Below are 14,263 nucleotides of genomic sequence, written 5' to 3'. Positions count from 1 at the left end.
ACTTAACCTACTGAAATCTTGAAGAATTCAAAATAGGCCTATAACCATCATCGGTCAATTAAGTATTTTTATGCAAAATTTCAAGTTAATCATTGAGTAGTTATGACGTGATGCGTCATTCCAGAATTTCCCATCCTGTACGTGTATAAACCAATTCTTTCCTTTATTATACTAGTAGTTCTGTGAAAAGTAGACCTCACGCAGTATTCTCATCTACAAGTACCTGATTGAAAATAGATCTTATGGAAATACAGCAATAGATTGGTTTCTCCACACGTCATGTGTTTCTCCACACTTGTAAGCTGATTTAAGATGAATAATTCCATAGTCTGATTTTTACTCTAATACTCGCGTATGAAGGAGGCTCCTTTTCCCTTTTATATATTCCTTGAAATGCAAAATTTTTAAAAACCTTGCATATACGTCGACGCGCAATTAATAAAGGAACATACCTGTCAAATTTCATGAAAATCTATTACCGTGTTTCGCCGTGAATGCGCAACATTTAAACATTGAGAGAAATGCCAAACCGTCGACTTGAATCTTAGACCCCACTTCGCTCGGTCAATTATAGATAACAATGAAGAAGGGAGAGTATTTGATTAGATTGGAGTTCTCTATTCATGTATGAATACAATATATTCTGGTTTATACACTAATTTACAATGAATGACAGTATGGGGAATTATTTATTTTAGCAAAGATTGTTCGGGGGAAACAAAAATAAAAACTAATGGTTGACAAAAATTTGCAATTGAGAAATTCACTGTGTAGGATAGAGAAGTGATAATGATGAAAAGAAGATACGAATAACAGACAGATTTGAAACGAAAACAAGAGGATTTCAAATATGAAGAGATGGGAATAGTGCAAAGCTCGGTGTTGGAGAGAGATAGTGATGAAGAATTATTACTGAAAAAGAATCAAGATTGAATGAAATCTTTGTGTGGGAGAGAAAGAGAGTGAGAGATTATATTAGATTAGATTTCTTTGTTTATGTATGTTACAATATTTACTGGCTTATACACTAATTTACATTAAATGACGATAATGCTAGTTATTCAACGAATTTCACAAATTATAAATGATTAATCAATGAGAATAAATATAGAAATGCAATTAGAATAACGATAATATAATAATGTGATGTAACTTCATAAATCGGCGGTGTTTCAACAAATAATTGTCGATTCTTTTAGAAGAATATAAAATATCCTTCCCATTAACACACGACCGGGAGTGAGAGAGAGAGTCAGAGAGAAGAGAGAGAGGGAGCGTTGCAGAATCACTGAAAAAGAATATTGGGAAGGAGTGTGCAGCAGAGATTCAACAATGTAGAAGAGTGACAGTAAACAAGTGTAGTGATATGTGTTATCATAGGCGTGAGAAAGATGGAAGAGTAAAGATGAAAGGGTAAGTACAACGGATAAAAAAAGGATGCTCTCCAGCGAACAACTGATGCAGAGAGGAAAAAGCGTAGAATTAACGTGCTGGGTCCCAGAGGGGTTGGAAAAATTGAACAGAGACAAAAGTTTTGTGGGGAACAGTCACAGATAGAGATACGAATACACATGATTTTAGAGGGAGAGAAAGGGAAAACAATGTGTGTATTCGTGTGAGATAAATGTATATCGGTGAAGAGAGTGGAACAAAGATGAAAGTTTGGAGGGAAAGAGTTACAGATACAGAAACGAATTCATGATTACAGGGGAGGAAGTGAGAAGAATGTGGAGAGGGGGAGAGAGAGAGTGAGAGAGAGAGAGAGAGAGAAAGGAAACAACAACTGTATTGGAGAGAGAAGTATGTATTTGGAAGAGATAGAATTATGAGAGATTCTGTTTCACAAACAACCAACTAACTGAACGCTCTCTACCTTGTTCCAGTTGACAGATGCCGTATTTTTTTGCAAAATTTTCCAAAATTTGACATAGAGGCCAGCAGTTTTTGGCGCTACCAAAAGGGTATTTTCCGTTGAATGACTGCATACATCGTTACGCTGGGTCCGAGCTAGCATGGTATCGTGTGTTCTACTAAAATATGACTCGTAAACAAGTTGGGAGTGGAGGGTTAATCATGCAAATGTTGCTCACTCATTTATTACGTCATACAACGTCAATCAAATTAAACTTGCCGTTCACAGAGTAATTAATGAAATTGACTGCATGAATGAATCCATGAGTGCAAAATAGCCATTCTGTTGATTGAAATAGTTGGAATTCATGAAAGTAGAATGCCTGGAACTGATTATGATATTTTTGATGTGAAATAAGTTCACTCTGATTATCCGTTACTTCATGAAATGCATGAATTCATGAAAGTGGAATACCTGGAACTGATTGTAATATTTTTGATGTAGAATCAGTTCACTATATGATTAATTATCCGTTAATGGAGGCTCTAAACCATGGCAACGAATAAGTATTACGTTATCAACTATAGTGAGATCCAAGTTATGATGGCAGTATTTGGTGAGCGTTGGTGTTGCTATCCTTGTCTATCGTTGAACAAGGCAGATGGTTCTATCCTTTTCCAGCTCCGCAATGTTGTCAGATTGTTTTCAACAATGTAACAAAATGTTTCATCCCAATTCTCTTAGAGTGGTCAACTTAGTTCCTACTTTTTTAAATTGTAATTTATGTTTTTTGTGAAAGGAATCAATAAATTTCATTTCATTTCATTTCTTGCAAAGAGAAATTTTTTACTGATTTGATAAGTTCATGGTAATACTGCCATTATAACGTGGACCTATCTATAGCAACAGAGATTTTCTATACTTCTAGATTGTTCATTCCATGCTATAGCTATCTACTATGAACTGAAAATTGTAACTTAAAATTGTTTGGACTGAAAATTGGACTCAAATTCCAAAGTATATGTAACATACATAAGTCTTTGGATTATTTATAGAGTGTAGGCTGAATAAAAATTCGTGGAAGAAACAGTTTTGGTCTGTGCCTGTTGGTCCATCTCCAATCATTCTACAAAATTGTGTATCAATAAATGAATAAATAAATGAAAATATACTGGAAGTAAAATATTATTTAAGTAACAATGATGACGATGATGATGATGACGTTAAAAACAAAGATGGTAATAGGGAAAAACGTTGGCGTGTGACTGAGAGATCGACTGACGTAAGAAACCAACTCCAATAGTTATTTTGCAGAAATCAACCGAATAGTACACCAATATTGCTAACTTGGGTCTTGTAATAAGATTTATACGCTGTGTAAAGTCCCATAGGTTGGAGCTGACTTAATTTAGCGACAATGTCTAGACTAGTTCAACCAACAGTCTGCACGCTATCTCATACCCCTCCTCATATATTCACTCACTCACTCACCCATTTCCTCACTCACTCATTGACGTAGTCATTCAACTCTCATCCCCTCTCACTCACAAACACCCTAGCTAATTCTGTATCTCTCTCTTACACTCTCTCTCACTAACTCTCTCACTCTCTCTCTCTCTCTCTGTCACTCACTAACTCTCTCACTCTCTCTCTCTCTCACTCTCTCTCTCTCTCACTCTCTCTCTGTCTCTCACATATTCTCTCTCTCTCTCACTCTCTCTCGCTCCCATCCACTATTTTCACTTACTTTCGCTTTCATTTCTATACTATTATTCCCTTTCCACTCCACCAGAATTTTCTCGTTTTTCTCTCAGCAATTATAATTTTTTCCATGCTACTTTCACTCCCTGGTTCTCAAATTAATCTCACATTATTTTCCCAAGTTTTAATGTGCTTTGAGAAAATTCAATATACAAACCACACAATTTCCAATATATTCAAAGAGCCTGAACAGTCAATCCTTTTCAGCTTCTTTTATACCACATGATCTGCAAAGATGACTATCCAAAGAAGCTATCTAATCAAACTAAGTATCAAATATCTAAACCAACTGAACAAATCAAAACTAACCAAAAAATCAAAACTAACTAACAAATCAAAACTAACAAACAAATCAAAGCTAATAAACTATTCTTGTTCGACTTATTTTTTACAGGACTCTCATACACTTAACCATCCTTTTTCTCTCTCTCTCTCAAACTTTTACAAATTACATAATTATCTCTCCATTTAACTGTAGACTTAGTGCCGGTTGCACAAAAGCCGGTTAAATTTCAACCGTGATTAATTCCACGAGAACCAAACAGAGTCTTCAAAAAACGACTTCTCTGATTGGTTCTCATAAAGTTAATCACGGTTAAAATTTGACCGGCTTTTGTGCAACCGGGCCTTAGTCGCTGTAATATCCCTTAAAATCAATTTTTCAATCTCTCAAATACACTTTTTCCAGATATTTCTACACACTTCGTCTATTAATACCGCACTTAATCTCAATACAGAAAGGATTGGGCTTTAAGCCTGTTCCTTTCTTAGTCATTAACAGTCCCACTCTAGCATTATCGTCATTCAATGTAAATTAGTTTATAAGCCAGTAAATATTGTAACATACATAAATGAAGAAATCTAATCTAATCTTTTTCACTCTCTCTTTCTTTCTCTAAAATTAATCAATTTCATTCAATTTAATTCTCTTACACTTCTTCTGGAATTTTCAAATATTTCCTTTCTCTATCTGTCAAATTGACACCCACTCCCTCTTCCTCAACACTTTCCACTCACCATATCCCTCTTCCTCATAACTTCCCTATAACTACAACTCACTCATCCTCTCTCTCACTTACACCATCTTTCACACTCTCTCCCTTTCACAAACCCCCTCACACACTTTTTCCTCTTTCACAACTCACTCTCTTCCTATTCCTCCCTATCACTCCCACACTCGCCCTTCACATCTTGTCACTCTCTCTCCTGGAAACTCTCTCAAACACTCATTCTCTCTCTCTCTCGTTCGCCACTACCATTATACTGGGGCTATACGCCACTACTGCGGAGTGCGGAATCATTGGCCCAAATTGAAGCCAGCCTCGTCTACTGTATACACGGATGCAGTTGTCTCCCCCATACCCTTATTATCAAACTCCCCCCCCCTGACAATTTCCCCTAGAGCCCCCTAGACCCCCCACCCACGGGCCCCCTAACAACCCAAACAACCCTGAACCCTCCCTCAATGTCACTTTCCCTTCTACGGTGACTGACCTCGTTTATGGGCCACTAATACTACCACACAAATACACTACTATAGAGAGGTTCACGTTATAATGGCAGTGGACGAAGATCAGAGAACACTGTTGCCGATTCTCTACCCTCTACAGAAGATAACTGATACCAATAGATGGAATATCGACTGATAATTCTTGTTTATAATGATCAATATTAAATTTCATTCGTCACAAAAATTTATGTTTCAATGATTGAATAATAACAAACCTTCATAATTGAGAATTAATATTTTTAATTAAAAACACTTCAATGAATGGGCTACTTTTCAACAAATAAATAAAAACAATATAAAAATCTTGTAGTACCCTTTATTTTTTTAAAACTTTAAAATAGTTCAACAACTAGTTTCGACCCTAACTTAGGTCAATTTCAAGATGAAAGGGTACTACAAGATTTTTATAATTTTTTTAATCAATAATTATATTTATACAGAATCATGAATGGCTTCTGAATAATATTGCAAACTATGGTGATATGAGGTCCACTTTAGAATGGCAGTGGAGAAAGATCGGAGAACAGTGTTGTCGATTCTCTGCCTTGTCACCGCCTTCTACAGAGGATAACTGATACCAGTAGATGTAATATCGACTCTTCATTCTTGGTTTGAGTGATCAATTATATTTCATTCGTTCACAATAGTTATTTGTGCAACTAGTGCGCAAAGTGACAGTTTGCTGCACCGAAAGAAACGTTCACGCACGAGCCGTAGGCGATTCTTGTGTGCTCATGTTTTCTTGTGTGCAGCAGAGGAACTTTGCGCACATAAAAATTTTCCTACAGTTACCATTGAATATGAGAAGTGGTTGATTATGGATAAAATGATGACTGAAATCCATCAAATGTTTGTCTGTAGAATTTTGTTATTTAATAAATTTAATTTATTTCAAATTTGATAATCCAATTGAGAAATCATAATCGATTAAAAACTAAATCCAATTAATTTGAAAATTTGAATAATTTTGAGAAAATCCTTATTTCTAAATAATTTTCCAACCAATCAATTTATGAATGATTAAAATATCATTTTAAATAATGAATAATTAATAATATTCAAAATGTATAATTTAATGAGTTCTCATTTTTATTTATTTGAAAATCAGAAAAAATCTAGATATAACATATTCGCATTCAAAATATACGCCAATAATGTCAACAGCTGATTGGGATGATTGCAAGATAATACGCAAAGTATTAAGAGTACGCTAAGTAATACCATAGATAAACAATAGCATAAGTAGATATCCCATGGCATAGGGCGTTTATGTCGCAACTTTTACTGTTACCTCAAGCCGCTAGTTCATGTAATTCTTTCCCGTGAAGCTATGTGACGCTCGTAGTCTCTCATATTGTGCCGTTCATACACTCTCACACCAACAAAACTGTAAAATTCGACAATTATCAACAGTAATCGGCTTGAGATAACAGTAAAAGTTGCGACAAAAACGCCCTATACCATGGGATATCTACTTACGCTATTGTTTCTCTATGGTAATACTTTGCGCACTAGAGCGGAAAAGTGATTCTTTGCGTTCTGTAATCAGTGCAGGAATGGTCACTTTTCAAGGTAACTGTGGGAATTTTTTTTCAATGATTATATATATATAATAATCAATGTCAATAATTAAGAATGAATATTTTGTTAATGAATTATATTTCTACATTGTTAAAACATCAACTGGCAGCAGTGCAGAGATAGGAGAGGATAGCAGTATCCGCTTTGTCGAATGATAGACAAGGATAGCAACACCAATGTATGTTAATCGAATACTGCCATTATAACGTGGACTCCACTATACACAGTAGCAATGTGTGTCCTTCAGACACGCCGATCGAACACTAGCCTCCTGACCACAACATCAACCTGATGAGCTTCCGTCTACCCACTTCTCTCACTCACTCTCGCTCATTCTCTTTCACAGGCACTCACTCACTCTCTCTCACTCTGCTCACCCCAATTTACATTAAAGGGATCACTAAACTCCCCCTCACTTCTAACCCACCCCTGGAATACTGTACGATTTTTATGTCGACCGCATTAATTTGTGGAATCATTCTGTCTCTCTTTCAAATCGAGAGTTAACTTACCTTCAACCTCTACCTAAAATATGTACTCATACATTCGAACTCTCCTCGAAATTCTATTGTACTACACTTATTTATTACAATTATGCACTTCGGAGGAATAAATTTAAGATCAATTTTTTTTTCGCCACACTGCACAGAAAGCAGCTGGTTCTATGTAGGGACTGGAAAGTCCCTACGTAGTTCTCAAAGACATTGTTTGCAGAAGACTTTCTTCTGAAGTCAGAACAGGTTTCTCTCCGGCCTAGGCCGGAAAGAGTACCCTTTCCAGCCGCTAACATGGAACTAAGAAAGGTGATCAAAAAACAGCTGATCAAAAAACTTTTCATTATTTGAGTTCATTAATCAATAAGTAAAACATTTATAATAATATCATCTTATTGTCATTTGAAAGAATAAAAAAGTATAAACTCAACCTCCCACATAATTGAACATCATCTTTTAGGTTATTTAGACAAATCGGAATAAAAAGTAAAAATACTTGGACAATTTCCTGATATTCAGATTACCTCAGATTTGCTAGAGCTATCACCTTCCACTTTTTCTTTTGGAAGTGCTTAATGAACAATTATTCTCATATATATATATATATATATATATATATATATATATATATATTATATATATATATATATATATATATATATATATGTTTATTTTCCTGTGTGGCGAAAAATAGCGTTCGCACAACATGCAAAAATGTTTTTCCGGCTCTCAATCTTTTCTAGTCCTCGGCCTACGGCCTCAGACTTGAAAACCGATTTCGAGCCGGAAAAATCTCATTTTCTGCTCTAGGTGCGAAATAAACTATTTCAATATAATAAAAGTTACTTAATATTTATCTATTCATGTATCACATTGTGTACAAATACTTAACATGAGGAAAGGCACAACAGGCTCATGCCCAAAACTGTCCCATTTCCAATTTATACTATACTGTCAAAAGTAAAATGTTGGTTATGTCACTTTCACTTTTCAAAATACAATTTATGCTCTTCAAAACACAGATACTCAGACTTCAAACGAGCAAATTTTGAATCAAATAGATACTATTAGAATCTAGAATCGAAAAATCTAGAACAGTAACTTGATAATTACCGTATTCAAAAAGTCTGAATTTATATTGTGGAAACACTCATTCAAATATGATTGGAGTTACAAGTTTTGGTTCTTAAACCAGTATCATTCTCCAGTAAACTAGAAGCTTGAATATTGAGCCACATAAGATACAGTTTTCAAATCTCATTTCATACATTTATTCAATCATTCACAATTACACAACTTACAGAAACGTACCACAGGCTTATAAGCCAAAAACGGTTCCAATTCTAATTTATACAACAGTCCAAATGTAGCTAGGTTATGTGTCGCTTCAAAATTCTTCAATTACACACTCAATTTACAATTTTTTTCAGTCTGGATGATAGGATGAAGCTATACGATTTGCCATTAGCTATTGAACAATCAAGGTTGAGCTTTACTGTCATTGGTCGTATGGTATGAGACTCGACACGCCCATCATAATCTCGGCCAATAACAGCTGAGCTCAACGTTCATTGGTCAACAGCTAGTAGCCAATCGTAGGGCTTCACCGTTCACTCACACTATATACTGTTGCTGAATTTTAAAGCTCTGAGTTCACTTGAAATTGATAATAGTGTAACACCTGTAACTGATATCTCGAATTGTTTTAATGAATTGGTGTTTTTGACTACTTCAAAGAGTTTTCATTGAGTAGCAATTAAGCTCCGAGTTCACTAGAAATTGATGATAGTGTAACAACCGTTACTAATATCTCAAATTGTTTTTATAAATTAGTGCTTTTGACAATTTCAAAGAGTTTCATTGAGTAGCAGTATCTTTTATTATTCTTGATTGATCCATACAATAAGTATATCATCAAAATGATAGGGAGAGAAAAAATAAGGTAAACTTGTGCTATTCCTCTCCCAAATTCAGATAGGGTTACACATAGTCCGAAATAGGTTGTGTCTTTTAGTTGTTCACCTCACAAAATGTTCAGTCCTTAATTATTTTCACAAAGTAGATTTTGAAATTTAGATGCTTCAAAACCAAACATAGAAGAAATATTTCACATTATTCACAAAGTAGATTTTGAAATTTATATCCTTCATAACCAGACATAAAAGAAATATTTCACATCATTCACAAAGTAGATTTTGAAATTTATATACTTCATAACCAAACATAGAAGAAATATTTCAAATTATTATCACTAAAATAGGAAATATCACATATTATAGATATAATTTTGCGGGACCAAAAACAAACTTCATTTTAAGAGCACATTATGCATATGAATTTCATTTACATACACGAAGAATAATTTTTAGTAAGTTTCAATTACAAAACATTTACAATTACATTTCAAACTATCAATTTTGTCAATTTTTTGATTGTACACAGATTGTACACACTTGTCAATTTTGTAGATTTGTTAACATTTGACTTTCTAATTTGTTAAGATTCATAATTTTTCCTCAATGTTAATTATTCCCCTATTGATAAAAAAATCACATTTTTTTAAAATTATCTACAGCATTCTTTCAATAAGTTTGTTGAATTCTCTCTTTTAAAGTGTAAGTGATTATATGAAATTCCCTCTCAGTTCAACAATTTCCACTTTAAACATATTGTCACCCAGCTGTTAGAGATTATTATTGTTATTGATTTGCAAGCACTCTGAGAATAGTGACATCTAATTATAACTTGTTTAATAATTATTATTAAACGAAAATCCAAATTAAATGCTGTAGATCACTCCAAAGACTCCAGCGTTTTTCAATGTTAATAATATAATTATTATATTAGGGTGAAATGAAAAGATATTGTCAATTCCACATAATATATTTGATTCCAAACTAGTTTCGATGCACTTGGTATCATCATCATCATTATATCTTGTATCATCATCATGATTATCTTGGTATCATGGTAGACTGAGAAAAGAGCCTGTGTTGTCAATATATTTTCATTTCACCTTAATATGGAGAACATCTCTGTGCCAAGTGTTAATTATATAATTATTAATTCATCAGCAACATCTCAGTAATTTCCATTTATAATTTGTCTGGTTCATGCGTTCGTCATTTAAGGGTGCTTTTTGCCTTGAATGTTATGAAGATGACGTAGAGTGGATATGGTCTCTCGTTTTTGGTTGGTTTGTGTTAGTGATGTTTTGAGGGGTTTTTAGGGAGAAGAAAGATGGGTTGAAAAGGTTGGAGAGGGGGTGGTAGGGGGTGCAAATGGGGTAAAAAAGGGGAAAAGAGGTGATGAAGAGGGGGTGGTTTTGGCTGGCACTCTCTTTCAAAATTGCTGATTTATGACGCGTTTAAATCCAGAACTGCGCGAAAATGCATGCAAATTAATCAAGTCATCTGTCGCAGTATTTTTCGGTACGCCTCTTCGTGGTTGCGGCCAAACTATAGTGAGGTCCACGTTATAATGGCAGTATTTGACTAACATTGGTGTTGCTATCCTTGTCTACTATTCGACAAAGGAGATAGCGCTATCCTGTTCTAGCTCTGCAACTTTGCTATATCAGTTTCTAACAATATAGAAATATAATATTGATTAAGAGAATATTTAATCTCGATTATGAAGAAAATAATAATTATTGGCGGATTACAAAAATAAAAAATAAAATAAAATGCATGAACATTGAGGTTAGAGTTACTTGTTTACGTTTTGAAAAGAATTAGTCGATCTTGGATAAATCGATAATTATCCGAACCAATACTGAATGAATCAGCTGATTATTCGATCAACCCATATGACCGGTTGAATCATATAAAATTCACTCATAAAGGATATATTATGTATACTAAAGGAAGTCGATGTGTAGAAATACAAATAACTATTATTTCTGTATAAATATTTATTATAATCTAAAAAAGCATGATAAATCAAGAGTATAAAAAACTCATATAAAAACTAAATGTATTATCTATTAAAATCGTATGTTACGATTTATTTATGAATTCAATTTAAGATAAATACCCCATATATCTGTATAAAAACTTCTTTTATTTAATTTTTTCTATTATAAAGCCGAGGAAGCCCTGATTCCCAAGGCAACCAATTGTATTGAGTCTATTAAATTGAGGGCCAATCAGAGAGTAGCTTATAGAATTATTCTAGGAAGAAGCAAATTTTTCTGAAAACCTCTTTCTTCTGGCTTAAGATCCCAACCCGAGAGGATGCACATGGAGTTTAGGGTCTTTTCTTATTCCTTTTAAAAATTTTTTAACGAATTATTAAGCCAAACCCTTTTTTAAATGTAATGTATGTTTGTTGAATGTTAATTGTTTGTGAACTCAGTGCTGTCAAGGAGTTCGTAATTGTAAAGATTCCCATAAAAATAGCTTTAATTCGAAAGAAACTTATAAAAATCTGGATTACACGTTAGCCCAGCAGTGACGAAAAGGAGCCTACCTAATTAATTATTGGAAATAATTAATTCAATCCACGAGAACATCCAGAACTTCAGTCAGTGAGTGATAAGTCAAACCAAATGAGCTCATTTGTCTACGTTCAGTGGGGTAATAATTAATAAAAAAGCGCTATTCCAATTAATTAGAGTTAAAATAAAAAGTCACCACGTGTTGAACAATATCACATAGTTCACAAGAACATTTTATAAATTTATTTATTATATGTAGGAAGCTTACTTCCATGCACTGCCCGAATTCATATTAAAAGCCCTGAGATCTCATGTTCGAATATTAATTTATTAAATATTAATTTTGTTTATTGAACAAAATATATCATATCAAACTTATAGACCGAACAGGTTTTTATTGGTAGAGTTTTGTATTGATTGGAAGTCTAAGTACCAGTATTAAATATAATATATTTATGAATTTGAAATTCATTATTGTGAATATTAGCAAAGCCTGTGATAATTATTCAGATTTTAAAAATAGATTATTTAAGTGAATTATAGTTATATCGAATATTTTATGCACATTTTTTCTATGGGAATATATTTTGTGTTTTATGTCAGCATACAAACTTATAGAATTTTTTATTATATCCCAACTCATCTCGTGTTATATAGTTTGAGCTGTTTTGGTACCAACAAATATCTAGCAGCATTTAAAATTATTGAATCAATAATATTAACCTTATTCAGAGCACTCAATATTTATCATCCTTTGATGATATTCATTTCATCAGCCAGAACAAATATATTAAGAAATTATATTAATAAGGTTCCAGTTATATCATATAAGGATCCAGAGAGCTTCAAGAACTGGCGTTGTAAGTTCTAAGGAATTTTGAAAGGGTATATTGGTGAATACTTGTACTCACGACGAGCGTTTTAAGAATCAACTAGAAACAACTATAGTTGGTCCTGATTATTCTCTAGTGGTACATGGTTACTGATAATCAGTCATCAAATATTCTTTTAATTTCCTTACTGGTATTCTTCAAGAACTTCATAGAAGCAGCGGTAAGAATTATCAATACCTGGTCCTTGAACCTTATGGTGATTATTTGTACTTATAAAATTCATGTTTCTACCACTGAGCTAGAGCTGAGGTTTGAACCCAGTAATTTTGCGAGCCGGAAGGCCTTAATTTTTTGTGAATTTATTCGCAAAAGAGGGAATTTAGAGACTGCTCTTATAAATACCAGAAACATCGTATTATCTGTGAAGGAATTGCAATCTACAACTTCTCACAATAGCTTCATAACGTGGGACTCTATCATAAGAGATAACCCCCCCAGGAGCACAACTTCACACAATGGCACCCAACCAGTGGAGCATGAGGAAAAGCTTACCTACTCAATCTTACTATCAATGATTAATGAAATTATTGATAAAACTGAAAGCTGCAAGAAACATAATCTGAAGTTGTTTCGACAAGATATATCTGATGATCTATTGTAAGTTTCTGGCTAAAATAATTGAGTTGCTCTTCAAATTAAAATTTTTCAAGCTGCATAAATACAGACAAACTGTATCACACGAGTTTGATAACATAATTCTCATAATAGAGAAAATTGGATGGAAATTTCCATAAAAGTTATAGTAAAAATTTTGATTTTGATCTTTGAATCTAGACATTGTATGCTGACCAGGGTTATAGGTTATTTGAGGCATTATAATACTATCGTTATTCAGGAGGATAAGACCCTAATTAAAATTTTAAGAACTATATTAGTGTAATTTGTAAGCCATATCTGTCTATGTTGATAAGCGTACCTGTAGCACTCGAAGGTCTTTTTGTAATATATGTATATGACACTTGAAACTTCAACACAACACAATTTTATCCAGAATAGGCACTATCACTGAATCCATTTTAATATTCCTGAGACTTGGCAACACACTTGGCTATTTACTCGAAGTATTTCATAATAACGTCACCATGAACCAGTCGCCGGCTAACTCGCAAATTTCCTACTTCAGCGAACATCCCCAAAACTATGTAGCCACGACACCGGCAAATCAACAGCCCCAGGACGATGCAGCGGAGACCCCACGAGAGAGAGAGGGAGGCAGCATATGCTCCATCAGTTTCGACCCGCAAAACTTAGCCCAATTGTCTTCTACGAAGATTGATAACGTCGTCGATGCGATTAATTCCGATGAGAGTCCGGCGGAGGGAGATGAGGGAGTGAGGGCGTCCAACCCGGTACCGGCGTCTCCGCAGATCGCTCCAAGCGTCGCCGAAAGAAAGGAGAGTGCCGCCACCCAATCGCCATCCGATATCGCCAGTCAACCGCCATCCGCAACCACCAATCTAGGAAAAGGCAACATCACATTAAATTCTTCAGTCGGTTATACTACCAATTTCATGACGAAAGATTTCATAAACGAATGCAAACTCCTATGCAGTCAAATTTTAGCAGGACAAGCTAAAGCTACTAAAGCCATCCTGGATCAATTGGAGGAAAATACCAAGGTCCTACAAGAAAGGATAAAAAACATAGGAGACATTAAAATAGACAAGCAATCTACGGCCATAAACGACCTAGAAAACCATATTGATGATGTTGCGTGTCAGCTAAACGATCAGC

General features: G+C 34.2%; 1 protein-coding gene across 2 annotated transcripts in view; it reads right to left on the bottom strand.

Moving 5' to 3' along the window:
* LOC120351973 (Krueppel-like factor 6) overlaps positions 1–14,263 on the bottom strand; it is a 117,159-nt gene that overhangs the window by 56,766 nt on the left and 46,130 nt on the right. The window contains exon 3 of one of the 2 annotated variants that reach the window (XM_039431288.1): positions 13,919–13,986. The exons of the other annotated variant lie outside the window; for it this stretch is intronic. The gene's annotated coding sequence lies outside the window, so the exon portion shown is untranslated. Of the gene's footprint in view, positions 1–13,918; positions 13,987–14,263 lie in introns of those variants that run through there. 2 annotated transcript variants of the gene reach the window in all.

The sequence above is a fragment of the Nilaparvata lugens genome, chromosome 6 (genome assembly GCF_014356525.2).
Source record: "Nilaparvata lugens isolate BPH chromosome 6, ASM1435652v1, whole genome shotgun sequence".
Lineage (NCBI taxonomy): Eukaryota > Metazoa > Arthropoda > Insecta > Hemiptera > Delphacidae > Nilaparvata > Nilaparvata lugens.
The sequence above is the reverse complement of the archived record's forward strand: the minus strand, read 5'-3'. Positions and strand labels throughout refer to the sequence as shown.